Source organism: Perognathus longimembris, unplaced genomic scaffold, assembly GCF_023159225.1.
Source record: "Perognathus longimembris pacificus isolate PPM17 unplaced genomic scaffold, ASM2315922v1 HiC_scaffold_5797, whole genome shotgun sequence".
NCBI lineage: Eukaryota > Metazoa > Chordata > Mammalia > Rodentia > Heteromyidae > Perognathus > Perognathus longimembris.
Genome location: NW_025961263.1, coordinates 10403 through 24476, shown reverse-complemented (window position 1 = coordinate 24476; position 14074 = coordinate 10403).

Here is a 14074-nt window from a genome sequence, read left to right as displayed (position 1 = left end):
CAAAACATCAGGGAATGTAGTGCATGGAAACCAGGCTCTGGTGAGCGAGTGTGTGACACACGTGTGGGGGACACACGCGGTCTCCTTACCCTGCAGGAAGACAAACACTCTGCCCAGATACCAAGTGCCACTTGCTCTAACCCCCATGGTGCCCGAGCACCCAGAGCCGCCCCCGCTGGGAACAGCTGCAGCGCACAGTCGGCACGGGCCCTCCAGCCCAGTAATAACCAGTTACGGCCGAGCAGAGGGCTGCCCTGCCAGGTGGCACAAGGCACAGGCGCGCTGCTCACCCTGCCCCCCTCTGCAGGACTCCGCAGAAGAGGGGGCAATCGCTGGAGGGAACAGGCCACGAAGCCCCCCTCACCGTCCACACCATGGCCACCCACTGTCCTCCCTGGCTGTCTCTGCACCTGCACACTTCCTGCCATGAGCAGAGGGCCACGAGGACCCACGACTAAGAGAAGCCGGCCGGGTCGGCAGAAACCCACCCCACAGCCCTGTGACTTCGCTGGTGAATGACAGCGGACGTTTGTTTATGCTGCCGAGACCATGCTTAGCTAACATATTAACGAAAATCTGAAGATCGGAATCATCTCAAGGAACTTTCCTGAAGAGTGTTTTAACATCAGGCATGCTCTCGGGAGTACAGAAACAGGAGCCCTGAGTCGCAGCAGTGTGGGGCTGCTTCAGAAGCGGGGCCCTGCTGGGGTGCACCTGCTCACCCCGCAGCCCAGACCCATCTCAAGATGTCTCAGGAAAAGCCATCCTTGGAAGTTCACCGAAGTCACATCCAAGGCTGGGACAGGATCCCAGATCTTGGCAGTTGTTCCTATTTGAGTGGTTGACTCCCACCGCCCACCTCAGCGGAGCTACAGGCATGGCAGGGTGAAAGCAGGATGGCCAACATCTGTGCTGATGGAGGTCAGCCTCGCTGTTGGGAGGGAGGAGTCTGGGGCGGGGGGGGGGGGGAGGGGAGAAGGGGGCGGTGCTGCTCCAGGGGAAGCACGGCGGGAGGACAGCAGGGACTGGGAGAGGGCACCAAGCCGTCCTCATAGGCCCTGGGGATCACAGGGACTAGGACCAAATCATGACTCCTACTCTACCACTGCAGAACATTTCTTTATTTTTTCCTTCTGATGTCTTGAGAGTTGTGGTCTTAACACCCTATGCCTCAGACTGTCTTCTGAGCACAACCAGGTCTGGAGGCCCTTTCCCAGTGATGGGTTTGACCTACAAGGGCGGAGGTGCTAAGAATGACTACTCGGCATGCACGGTTCTGTTATGCCCCAAGGGCCGCAGGCAACGTCTTTCCTCCCAAATGAAGGACGGGAACCTGCTCGGAACCCCTGCTGCAGGCCAGAGCGACTGCTGGAGGACAGAGGCTCAGGACCTGCTACGCAGCCACCAGCACTGGCATGAATGACGGCACCCGAGGTGCGCATGGCTTCCAAACCTCGCCGTGCAGCCCAGAGGCCGGGGCGCCTCCCGCAGTGACTCCACGGCTGGCCAGGCCTCAGGAAGCTCTGCGCCTCCTGCCCTGTACAGCTTCCCACGTTAAAGGAAAGAGAAGGGATGGAAGAGGGAAGCAAGAGGGGGATGGTGGGCCCTAGGAGAAATATTTCCTCTCCAAGAGGGGCATAGATGGGACTGTCACCCTGCCAAACTCAATGAAGCCAAAACAAACACAGGAAAATCAGTTTCCTACGCATCAACTCTCTAAGGGAATGTGTTTCATTGATGAAGAAAATGACTCGTTTGACAACACTGCAGATGAGGCGCAAGCCCTCTATTCCCCCTGCCCAGCCTTGTTTCCCGCTCCTGCCTCACAGGAGGCCCAATCGATCTGCAGGTCACGAGCACCGGGGGGGCTATGCTACGCCCACATCCCCGTCTGCCCATCGACTTGGCTCCCTGCACCTGTTGGCTCTGACCACTTTGATCAGGTCTCAGAGCAGTGGCCTGCATGCTGTCGCCCCACTTTCTCTACTGGGTTTCCTTTTCCTGCGGTCTAGACGGCCTTCGCAGGCAGTGGACACTGCTGGTGTACGCCAGGCTGGTGTCACTGTGCAAAGCTCCACGCATTCTCCTCCTTCGCCCCAGCACCTCGCTGCTCCTCCAAGCGGCGCGCGCACTGATGTAGTGGCGCGATCGACCTTCCGGAGAACACATCTTGTTCCTTGCTGTTTCTAAAGGGAATGTCACCTGAAGAAAGGCTCCAACTTGACCATCCAAGCAGGCCCCCACCCCAAGCCCCAAGCTGGTAACACACAAGGCAAAGAGCAGCGAGCTGAAGTGACAGCACGTGGTCCCACACCACGGTCGACACGTGCAGCCGTGTACCTCACCGGCACCAGCCGTCCACAGCGTGGCCACACACCTGACACACACCGGGGGTCCGCCCACAGCATGGCCACCCACCTCACCCACACCAGCTGTCCACGGTGCAGCCACACACCTTAGGGCACACCCTCAGAGGGGGCAGGTGAGAACGACAGGAAACCACCTCCTATCCTTCCCAGGCACTCGCTGCATAGCCATCGCCGCTGGATTGTATCAGGGCAGGCCGTGTGCATCAGCAGTGCTGCAAGTGACTGCACTCGGTATCACAGTTAAACAGACACAAGAGCAACAGCATGGGGCCCTCGGGTCTCGCAAGGGAGAGAGAGCGGCTCAGTCGCGAACATGCACTGACATCCGTGTAAACTGCCTCAAAAAACCGGACATATATGTGTTTGAGATGGAATACTTTTTGTGGTTGTTGTTTGGTTGCGGGGCTTGAACTCAGGGCCTGCCGCTGTCCCTGAGCCTCTCTGTGCTGCTCGAGGCTGGCACTCAACCACTCGCGCCACCGTGCCGCTTCTGGTTTTTAAGGGGTTAAGTGGAGGTAAGAGTCTGTCTCACAGGGCCTTTCCTACCCAGGCCGGCTGTGAACCTCAATCCTGAGAGCTCAGCCCTAAGTAACTAGGATTATAGGCATGAGCCACCAGCACTTGGAAATGTTTTAATTCTTAATTCATTAATTTAGAACATCCTAACTTGAAGCTTGGGGTTTTCTATCCAGCACCTAAAACTAGTGCCGGTGGCAGCTCAGCACCCTCCTGTGGCCCAGCTCCTGCCAGCCGCTCCACCCAGAGCAGAGGGGAGGGCAGCAGGTGCACCCGTGCCTTCTCGTTCCCCCGGGGCTCAGACTCTGTGGCTCAGCTAGAACAATCTCTGCCTGGGCCTGCACCAGTTACTTACTCTCGTGGTCCTGGGACTCGCTCAGGACTTGGTGCACAGCGGGGCAGGCATGCTACCACCGAGTCCCACTGCTGAGCTTCTTTCAGCCTCTCTGGTGGGCCTGACACCTCCAGCCCCAGGCGTCGGGAGTGCTGCTGCTTTACAGCTGCATGGCGGCGTCCGTGGGGGAGCCCTCTGCAGGAAGAAGCAAGCCGCCAGCCGCTCCACCCGCGCCCCGGCTCCCAGCGCCCCGGCCATCCCTGAGCACAGGGACTGGGGGGCGGCACGGGCCAGGGAGGAGTGCAGACGCGGAGGGGAGCTTGCGAGGCACCAGCAGGGCTGGCTCCACATGGCAGGAAGGACGTTCCTCACACATCCTGGTGTTGCCAGGCCTGCTACCCAGCCTGGGAACTTCTGTATCCACTCTAGGGTGCTGTAAGGTCCGCCTCCCACCTGGCTAAGTCTCCACCCAGTTGCCTGGGTCACTGGCATGCCTATAGGCAGCTACCTCCCCCTTCCCTGAGGTCCCATCCTAATCCACCTGGCCACCCCCCCACACCCCTTCCCTACATAAGGCAGGGCCAGGCAGGGTCGCCCCCCTCTCTTGGGCCATGCATCATCTGGGCCACAGACCAGCAGTTCTGTAATAAACTTCCTCTCCTGCCTGGATCCCATGTGGCGTTCTCCTTTACTGGCTACCTACTTTAATAAACCTCACATATAGGGTGCCACAGACCGAGGCACCTCCTCTAAGAGCTCAGGAGGCAAGCACCAGCAGGGATGACGACCAGGGCCATGCTGTGCCCAGAGCGCCGGCCAGGAACAGAGGCACACCTTCCCAAGAACTCACACAGGCCATGAGCTGGGGGGGCGGGGGGGGGGAGATGCCGACGGGGCAGAACCCCACCACAGGCCATGAGCGGTGGGGGGTGAGGGGGAAGCCGATGGGGCAGAACCCCACCACAGGCCATGAACTGGGGGGGGAGCTGATGGGGCAGAACCTCACCACAGGCCATGAGCTGGGGGAGGGGGTGGGGCAGCCGATGGGGCAGAACCCCACCACAGGCCATGGGGGGGGGCAAGGGGGAAGCCGATGGGGCGGAACCCCACCACAGGCCATGAGCTGGGGGAGGGGAGAGGGGGCAGCCGATGGGGCGGGACCCCACCACAGGCCATGAGCTGGGGGAGGAGAGAGGGGGGCAGCTGATGGGGCGGGACCCCACCACAGGCCATGAGCTGGGGGAGGGGAGAGGGGGCAGCCAATGGGGCAGGACCCCACCACAGGCCATGAGCTGGGGGAGGGGAGAGGCGGGACAGCCGATGGGGCGGAACCCCACCACAGGCCGTGGGCTCCCCAGGAGCAGCCCCTGTGCTGGGCCGGGCAGAGCCCATCCTCCTACACAAAGTCCGTTCCAGGGCCTGGTTATGAGCCTTCCTAAAGGTCAAGGGATCTTCTGTTTGCAAAGACAGCGCCTGGTTTTTACCTTGGCCTTCAGTCATTAGGCCAAGGGCCAGGTCCAGCTCAGGGAGGATTCATGTTAAAAGTGTTTTTGGTATTGTTAAAGATGAACATTAATTTCAGTGTAGGCGCAAACTTGCATCTTTCTGGAAAACAGATCCCAACAGTACCCTGTGGATAACTGGAGCAGGGCAATATCCTCAATACCAATGAGTGCTTCCTAAGTAGTCAGCACTGTGCTGAGCACTCCGCATGTAACCCAGTTCATACCCACTACTTTCTAAGTTATTCTTACACATTTCCCATTATCCTTATGTTTCTATTTTGCAGATCAGAAAACTGAAGCACAAGTTAAGCCTGCCCCGGGCCTGCCTGACGGGTGGGCTGCAGACCCGGAATCCCCCGGCCCACCAAGCCTCGCTCTGCCTGACCGTCATGTCAGCAGGCCGCGGATGGACAGCTCCACCCCCAGCTCCCATGCACCTCCTGCCCCGGCCACTCTTCCTGTCTCACTGCAGCCCGGGCCAGCCTGGCCTGCTGGAAATAACCCGCCTGCTCACCCAGGTCACAAGGGCAGCAGGGCAGGACCAAGGCCAGGTCTGTACTGGCACCACACCGACCCTTGGCCACCGTGCCCTGAAGGACTTATTATCCTCAACATAATGTGACCGGCAAGGGAGCTGAGTGGCTTCCAAGGATTCCACTTTGCTGTGAAGTAGAATTACAAGATAGGATGTTCTAAATTCTCATGGTTCATGTGATTTGGGATAAGCACCTGTCTTGATGTCAAAAATCTTCTGAACACCGGAGGCAAGTTATTAGTGGAACTGAGAAAATTTGCTATGAGCTCAGTAGTATCATCAAATTAATGTTCACTTATGATTACTGCAAAAACGTCGATACATTTCAGAATAAATCTTCTGTGTGAAGTGTCTTCTGTGTTCCACTCGGGGCTCCAGCAATGCCACACTGCCCATGGGTGCCCAGAGCATAAGTACAAGCCAGTGACGTCCACTTAGCACGTAACTATGTAGGCGACTTCGATCCTTCCTGGAGAAATGCAGGACGGACTCCCCATCAGTGGTTTTCTCCCCTGTCCTCAGCAGGCCCCCGGGGTCTCTGAGAGCTGGTGCTGGCAGAGCCCCGTGCGGTGCTCCTGAGGCTGAGGCTCAGAGGACGCCCAGCTGCTGGGCTGCTGCTTCCAGAAGGAGCCCCTCCCCTGTGGTCCACGGTGCAGCCCTCTCACCAGAAAACAAGGTCTCGCTGAACAAGAGACAAGTTCACCTCCCTGTCTACTCTGAAAACTCTATGAAAGTCTACAAAAAGGAAATTGCCAACAAGAAGGAATGAATCACATCTTGTAAGTCCCTCTCCTAACTTCTGATACTTACCATACTAGCAAACTGGCTTTCGTTCCAATTCAGTGAGTGGGCTTTGGCTGTTCACAGAGCCTGAGGTATATTTGACAGCTACTCTGAGGTAACTTAACCCGGAACTTAGCTTGGCGTCCAACAAGACCTAATTTTTAGTTTGCAGGTAAGAAATAGAGACATGCTGGCACTGGTAGCTCATGCTTATAATCCTAGTTACTCGGGAGGCTGAGATCTGAAGATTGTGGTTCAAAGCCAGCCTGAACAAGAAAGTGTGTGACTTTTATCTCCAATTAACTACCAAGTGGCTCCTCTGTTAGAGCACTAGCCTTGAGCAAAAAATGTCAGGGATAGCACCCAGGCTCTGAGCTCAAGCCCCAGGACAGGCTCCAAAAATGAAATAAAATAGAAATAAATAAATGAGGACATGATTCCAAAAGGCCTCACTCACCCGGGGAACCTGGAGTTTCTCTGGAGTTGAAAGAGAAATGGTGGCCCCCAAAGGCCAAGGCCCGGGCCAGCTGGCCAGTGGGGACCAAGTTGCCTGCGACAGGAAGACGGCTCCTGTGCTGTCCGCGTTACAACCAGGGTATATGCTATAGCTAGAGGACATCTAGAACGTGCCAGACACAAAGAAGAGAACCGGCATCTCATCGCGACACAACGTGCTCACGTATCAAAGCCTTACACTGCACCCCATAAACACACAGAACCATGTACAATTAGAAGTGGCGGAGGACAAGACAACAGAGCTCACTTCTGTCTCAAAACTTCCAGTCACTAACGTTCCTTGAAGACAAGGAAGCTCCTGGAGCTTCCACCCTGAGCTTGGGCTGCAGGTGGGCTTCAGCGCACGTGTCTGTGAGAGGAGTCACGTGCCACGGTCCCCAGGGAAGAGGGCCACGCGAAGCTCTGAAGGTCACACGAGGGGGTCAGAGAGCCAGCCAAAAAGACAAGGCTCAACTGAAGAAGTGGAGGCAAACCAACATTTGCCACATCACATCATTTAAAAGCCTCCATATTCAATGCTAGCAAGACCAGAACTTGACACTGTTCTACGTCTAGTGGACGCAAGACCCTCAGGAGTGAAGGTCTTCACCCTGCTCATTCTCAGAAATTCTTTTCTTTGGGCAAGACTGGGATTTGAACCCAAGGGCCTGTATTTGCCAAGCAGGCACTCTACCACTTACGCCCCAATCTTTTTCACTTTCAATACTGTTTGGCAGGGTCCGACTTTTTATCTAGGTCAGCCTAGACAGTAATTCTCCGATTTATACTGCTGTGTAGCTGGTGAGACAGGCATGTACCATCACAAATATTTTTTTATTGGTTGAGATGGGATCTCATTAGCTTCCCCTCCCCCATATCCGGCAATCCCAAATTACAGATGTGAACCACCATGACTGGACATTGAAGTTCATTCTAAACAATGAAATGTTTTTAAAATATGCACAGGAATCTTTATGGAAATTAAGACTCCATTTATTTGTTGCTCCAAGCCCAACAAGTGGATGCCTGTGGTATCACATCCACCACCCAAGTGACGAGAAGCACAAATTCACCTTTGTAAAGGTAGATGTGCCATGACAGAGTTCCCGGGAATTTTCATTTCCAGCTCCACCACGAAAGACAGCTACAGGAGGAGGCAGAGACGAGAGGACAGTCCGGGAGTGGGACAACCCCGCTCTTTTTAATTTCCGTTAACTCCTACATGTTTTTGTGCAAAGCTTCCTTTCAGCTTAGCGATACATCAGAAGTCACTGTCTGAAGTGCTGCCCTCTGAATAAACTGGGACACTGGAAATGCACATCCTTCTTACAACACTCCCCCCACCTTCCCACGAGAGGACATGGAGAGGTGACCACGCACCTGGCACTTCTGAGAACACACACCTCAACCCACCCACTGGGACCTGGACTGCCAGAGCCTCTAACTGCCACACAGCCCCAGGGGTGCATCCCTCCCTGGAGGTCACATGATCACTGCACGCGCGCGCGCGCGCACACACACACGCACGCATACACACACCGAGGGCAAGCCCCGAGATTCCTCAAGCTGGTGCTCATCTGCCTCCCTCACTTCTTCCAACTACGAGACACTTCTTCACTCTAATTGCCAGGTGTCTCTTTACAGCTTCATAGACTCCTACAGGCCATCTTCCTTGCCCACCTGGCTGCGTCCCGCCTGCACCGCACACGCATGCTTGGACCTCGCACGACACGCCATGGCAAGGCTTTCGGGAGCGCTCTTTCCTCTTCTTTCCTCTCCACGCTGTCCCTGCCTGGCCATCCACAGGCAGGGATCACAAGTGCGTGAATTCACATGATTCCCACTTAAACTGGCCAAAAACCAAGACAGAGCCGGTAGATTCTGCACCACTACCTGGCTGCAAACCAGGCAACCCTCAGCAGGCTGGAGCAAGCGACGGGCTACGAGCTCCCAGCAGGAGGCATAAGGCAAGGTGGCCTGTGTGACGGACAGCTACCACAAGTCTGAAATCCAGCTCAGCCTGGCTTAGTAGTAAAAATCTGTTCAAGATAAAACTTTACATTTTTACCTGAGAGACAGCCAATAGTCCTCTGATGAAAAAGTACACTGCCTTCATGTGGCCAGGGGTCCCAAGTTCAGAGACTGTCCTGGGTTCCTCATCCATCAACCTGACACCACCTGACCTATTCTTTCAAAAGAAGCCATAGTGGGTGGTCTCCACTGTCTCTGGTTCTGGATAAAACGCAAAGCAAAGGATGCTGAGTATGAACGGCTACTTACATCTTGCAAACAAACCAAGGGTTATTTACTAATTTCCACTTGGCAATTTTACAGAAACCCTTGCCCACATATTTGAACACTACAACTGCATAGGTTGTCTACAAATACATGGTATGAACCATGCCTGGGTCCAAAGGGGAGGCAGAGCAGCATCTGTTTGCTGGATGTGACCCACCTCCTAAGATCCCAACACAAACACCTACAGAATCCTGAGCCATACGCCCAATGGAAGTCTCACGGCAAGCCACCCCCTGCCCCCTCCACAGTGATCCTCCTCCACAGTACACGGGGATCACCCTGGGCCCATCCAGTGAGCCACCTCCTCCATCCGCAGCGACACCTCCTCCACCCACAGTGATCCAGTCCTTGAGTCACCTCCTCCCTCCACAGTGATCCTCCTCCTCCCTCCACAGTGATCCTCCTCCTCCCTCCACTGTGATCCTCCTCCACAGTACACAGGGATCACCCTGGGCCCATCCAGTGAGCCACCTCCTCCACCCGCAGCGACACCTCCTCCACCCACAGTGATCCAGTCCTTGAGTCACCTCCTCCCTCCACAGTGATCCTCCTCCTCCCTCCACAGTGATCCTCCTCCTCCCTCCACTGTGATCCTCCTCCACAGTACACAGGGATCACCCTGGGCCCATCCAGTGAGCCACCTCCTCCACCCGCAGCAACACCTCCTCCACCCACAGTGATCCAGTCCTTGAGTCACCTCCTCCCTCCACAGTGATCCTCCTCCTCCCTCCACTGTGATCCTCCTCCTCCCTCCACTGTGATCCACCCATCTCCAAAATCTCATTCATTCCAAACACGTACGTGTCTTCTTCCTAACTTAATGGGAAACTGTTGGGGCGCAATCCCCCTGTTCTGTCACACTAGGGAATAGTGGCATGTTGTGAGTCTCCAAGTCACTGCACAGGACTCCCTGATCCTGCCCTGAGGGTAGCCTGCCCTACACCGAAACTTGCTGCCTCCATCTCCCCCTTTAAATCCTTGATCCACAGGCTTTAATGAGCATCCCAGGTCCAGGCAATGGCAGGCAGTAGCCTTTCAGTAAAGAAAGTCTGGGCTGCCTAGGAGGCTGACAGTGCGGAGATGATGCCCTTGCAGCTGAGACCTCTCTGTGAAGCACTTTCTCCGCACCCTCAGGTAGCTGAGCAGGGTCCTACAGGGCCCCTATGTGTGCACTGCCACTGAAGAGACTCATGATGATTCATGCCGTTCCTCAGCTGCCGTGGGCATAGAAGAGAAATGATGACCTCCATACCTGCTCCAATTCCAAAATCTACAACTACAAACCCTGCTTCTCTTTATAATCCTCAGCGTAAGCTCGGGCTATGAGTATCCATTACTCTTGTATTAAATCACTGTTATAAGCTATTTAAAGGCAATCTCCAAATAGCTGGCTTCAAGGGGGCTAGGGGCGAGTGTCACCACCTTACGGCTCCCATGAGTCGCGGCGGCTGCTGGCCCTGTAAGGCCTGACAACACCAGCTAAAGATAGCAGGGTCACTAAAAATAGCCAAGCACTATGGCAGCTCCTCCTGACACCTCTCGCTCTCGGACACGCTAGCTAGACTGAGGGAAGGGTGGAAGGACAAGCTGGCCGGGCTGTCCCTCTTCAGTGAGCAGTTACAAGACCACGGGAGCCAGGCTGGAGGAAAACAAACTGAGTGGAAAGTTCTAACAATGGTGTCTGGTCAACCATAGGGTGGCATGTCACACACGGCTGTGCTCCCAGACGCGAGTCACCCACTTGTCACGTGCGCAGCCAGGTCCCAGCTATTGCGCGAACAAGGTGCCTTCCCGTCTTGGATGAACGTTCTAAAGGTGTCAAGGCCCTACCCGGGGCTGACCTAAGTCCTACAGCCATCCCAGAACAAAGCTTCAGAAAGTTTGCATCAGTAAACTGTTTCACAAAGTTTTCTGGCTCCCAGACACTGCACCCCTTGTATCCTGCCGGGCCCTACCCTGCACAGACCACATGGCCTCTACAATACTATCGTTCCTGTGCTTTCCAGAAAAAGCTCAAAGCCCTCCCTCCTGTTTAGGGATAGGCTTATTTCCTTTGCTCATCAGAGGGGCATCTGCAAGGACCTTGATGACTGTAGCTCCACCTGTACCCAAATGCCTGATTGCCCAGCTGCTGAAGCTCTCAGTGTAACTGGCGACTGCAGGAGTTTACTTCTAGAAGATCAAAGCCAACTGTATCTCAGTTGGGCATCCTGAGAGATCTCCACGTGGCCAGCGGCACTCAGGAAACACGCAGCGTGTGGAGGTGGAGGCAGCCTGTGGGGGGGGGGGTGGAGGTGGAGGTGCAGATGGAGGTGGAAGCAGCGGGGGGAGGGGGAGGGGTGTGGAGACAGCCTTCCAGCAGACCTGGACGCATGCACTGGTGCTGTACCAGGCCCGTCCACGGAGTGCCCAACTCCTTCCTGAGCAAAGACAAGGCAAGGGGGCTCTGCACGCTATGTCGCTTGTGACAATCATTCTCACCTTTGTTGTTAGTTTGCCATATTCCGCTACCAAGCACAGTACCCGATCTCTAGAGGGCTGTCAGTAATTACTGGCTGAATACAGTTCAGTAGTTAAACTAGGCGCAGTTCAGACTTACCCACACACATACTGCCACACTGCGTGCCATCTGCATGCAACACCTGGAAGGTTTCAAGATGCACAGGGTAGGGAACCTTTTTTTTGGCAAAAGGTCATTTGGATATTTATAGCATCTATCGCAGGTCCTACAAAATTATCAGTATAGGCCGACGGCCTCAGGCAGCTAATGAGAAGCACGCATCTCTGTCTCATTGTGGACCCGTAATTCATGGACCTCATACATCAGTGCGGGCAAGGCATGCCCCACCCAACAAGAGGTTTACAATGTCCAACAAGTTCTCTATGCGCTTTCCTCTACTACTAGCCACATCTGCCACGAGAGCCGGATGTCCAGGGACAAACAGCACATTAGGAGGTTGCAGTTTTTATTCTGCTCAAGTCTGCTCTTACACACAAATTCTAAGCTCTGAGCTATCACTTCAAAACAAACCTTGACACAGATTCTCTGCTCCTCTTAGCTCTTCAAATTACCCCAAAATATGTATGTTTTTCCTAGTGTGCAAACTAGGGCAGCTGGATTTCTCTGTTGCCTGCCAACCTGGCACCAACAGCCACATGGCTGGCTGACCACTTACTAAGAACACACAGGCAACACAAGCAGGGCCCAGACTAGTAATCAGTCTGAGCTCATCATGTACTCGGTGGAGCAGGGAACCTCCTGGGAAGAGCCCTGAGAACTAAGCACCATTTCCACTGAGATGATCCCATGGCAGGGCTCCCTCCCTGCCTACGGACAGCCAACAGAGCCCCCAGGACCTTCCTGCAGACAGAGGACAGTGCCAGCCGCTGCCGTGCCCGGGCCTGCACCCCTCCTGACTCCTCTACTGCCCTTCACCCAAGTCTCCCTTCTTCGCAGCAGGAGCTCAGACCAAACCTACCCCGTACCTCAGACCCCACCACCGAAGTCCTCCACACACAGAGGCTTCATGCCCCGGAGCGTGGCCGGGGATCGGATCCTCCACCCTGCCCCCCACCAGCACCCCCTAAGTTCTCGCCTGGTCCCGCACATCTGCTGTGTACGCTGCGTGCTGTGGGCCAGTCTTCGTGGCATGTGCCACTAAGACCCCAGCATCCAGAGGCAGGAGGGAGGATGGGATGAAGTCCAGGCTCAGCGACACAGTGAGCTCCCTCCCGGCTAGCCTGGGCTGTAAAGGGAGACCCTGCCTCAAAGAAAGCAAGAAAAAGCCGGCACCCTATTTCCTCACCAGATCAAGCCACTTGCACGCAAGGACATTTGGACACCCTTGAGCACACAAGCCATGACTTCTGGGCTAATTCCCACAGACGGAGGAGAATGTTTACTTTGCCTCAAGAAAGCAGAGGAGGTGATCCCAACACTTACCCGGTAATCTTAGATTTTTTAATACTAGTTCAAAACAAATAATCAGGAACATGACCTAAGAACACAATAAATGTAGTCTTCTATGTTTATTTTCTTTTCCATCACCTCGGTGAAATAGATTATACTTCTGGAACATGTAATCACAATCTACATGGCTGGGCATCAGGACAGTGTGCGGAGCCAGCAGCGGGCCGGGAGCACGGCCTTCCCTTCCCTTCTCTTCTGTGAGCACCAGGACGGCCCTCAGCGGGCCGGGAGCACGGCCTCCCCTTCCCTTCTCTTCTGTGAGCACCAGGACTGCCCTCAGCGGGCCGGGAGCACGGCTTCCCTTCTCTTCTTTTCTCTTCTGTGAGCACCAGGACTGCCCTCAGCGGGCTGGGAGCACGGCTTTCCTTCCCTTCCCTTCTCTTCTGTGAGCACCAGGACGGCCCTCAGCAGGCTGGGAGCACGGCCTTCCCTTCCCTTCTCTTCTGTGAGCACCAGGGCTGCCCTCAGCGGGCTGGGAGCACAGCCTTCCCTTCCCTTCTCTTCTGTGAGCACCAGGACGGCCCTCAGCGGGCTGGGAGCACGGCTTCCCTTCCCTTCCCTTCTCTTCTGTGAGCACCAGGACTGCCCTCAGCGGGCTGGGAGCACGGCTTCCCTTCCTTTCTCTTCTGTGAGCACCAGGACGGCCCTCAGCGGGCTGGGAGCACGGCCTTCCCTTCCCTTCTCTTCTGTGAGCACCAGGACGGCCCTCAGCGGGCTGGGAGCACGGCCTCCCCTTCCCTTCCCTTCTCTTCTGTGAGCACCAGGACTGCCCTCAGCGGGCTGGGAGCACGGCCTTCCCTTCTCTTCTCTTCTGTGAGCACCAGGACTGCCCTCAGCGGGCTGGGAGCACGGCCTCCCCTTCCCTTCCCTTCTCTTCTGTGAGCACCAGGACTGCCCTCAGCGGGCTGGGAGCACAGCCTTCCCTTCCCTTCTCTTCTGTGAGCACCAGGACTGCCCTCAGCGGGCTGGGAGCACGGCCTCCCCTTCCCTTCTCTTCTCTTCTGTGAGCACCAGGACCACACTCAGCGGGCTGGGAGCACAGCTTTCTCTTTCCTTCTCTTCTCTTCTGTGAGCACCAGGACTGCCCTCAGCGGGCTGGGAGCACGGCCTCCCCTTCCCTTCTCTTCTCTTCTGTGAGCACCAGGACGGCCCTCAGCGGGCTGGGAGCACGGCCTCCCCTTCCCTTCCCTTCTGTGAGCACCAGGACGGCCCTCAGCGGGCTGGGAGCACGGCCTCCCCTTCCCTTCTCTTCTGTGAGCACCAGGACTG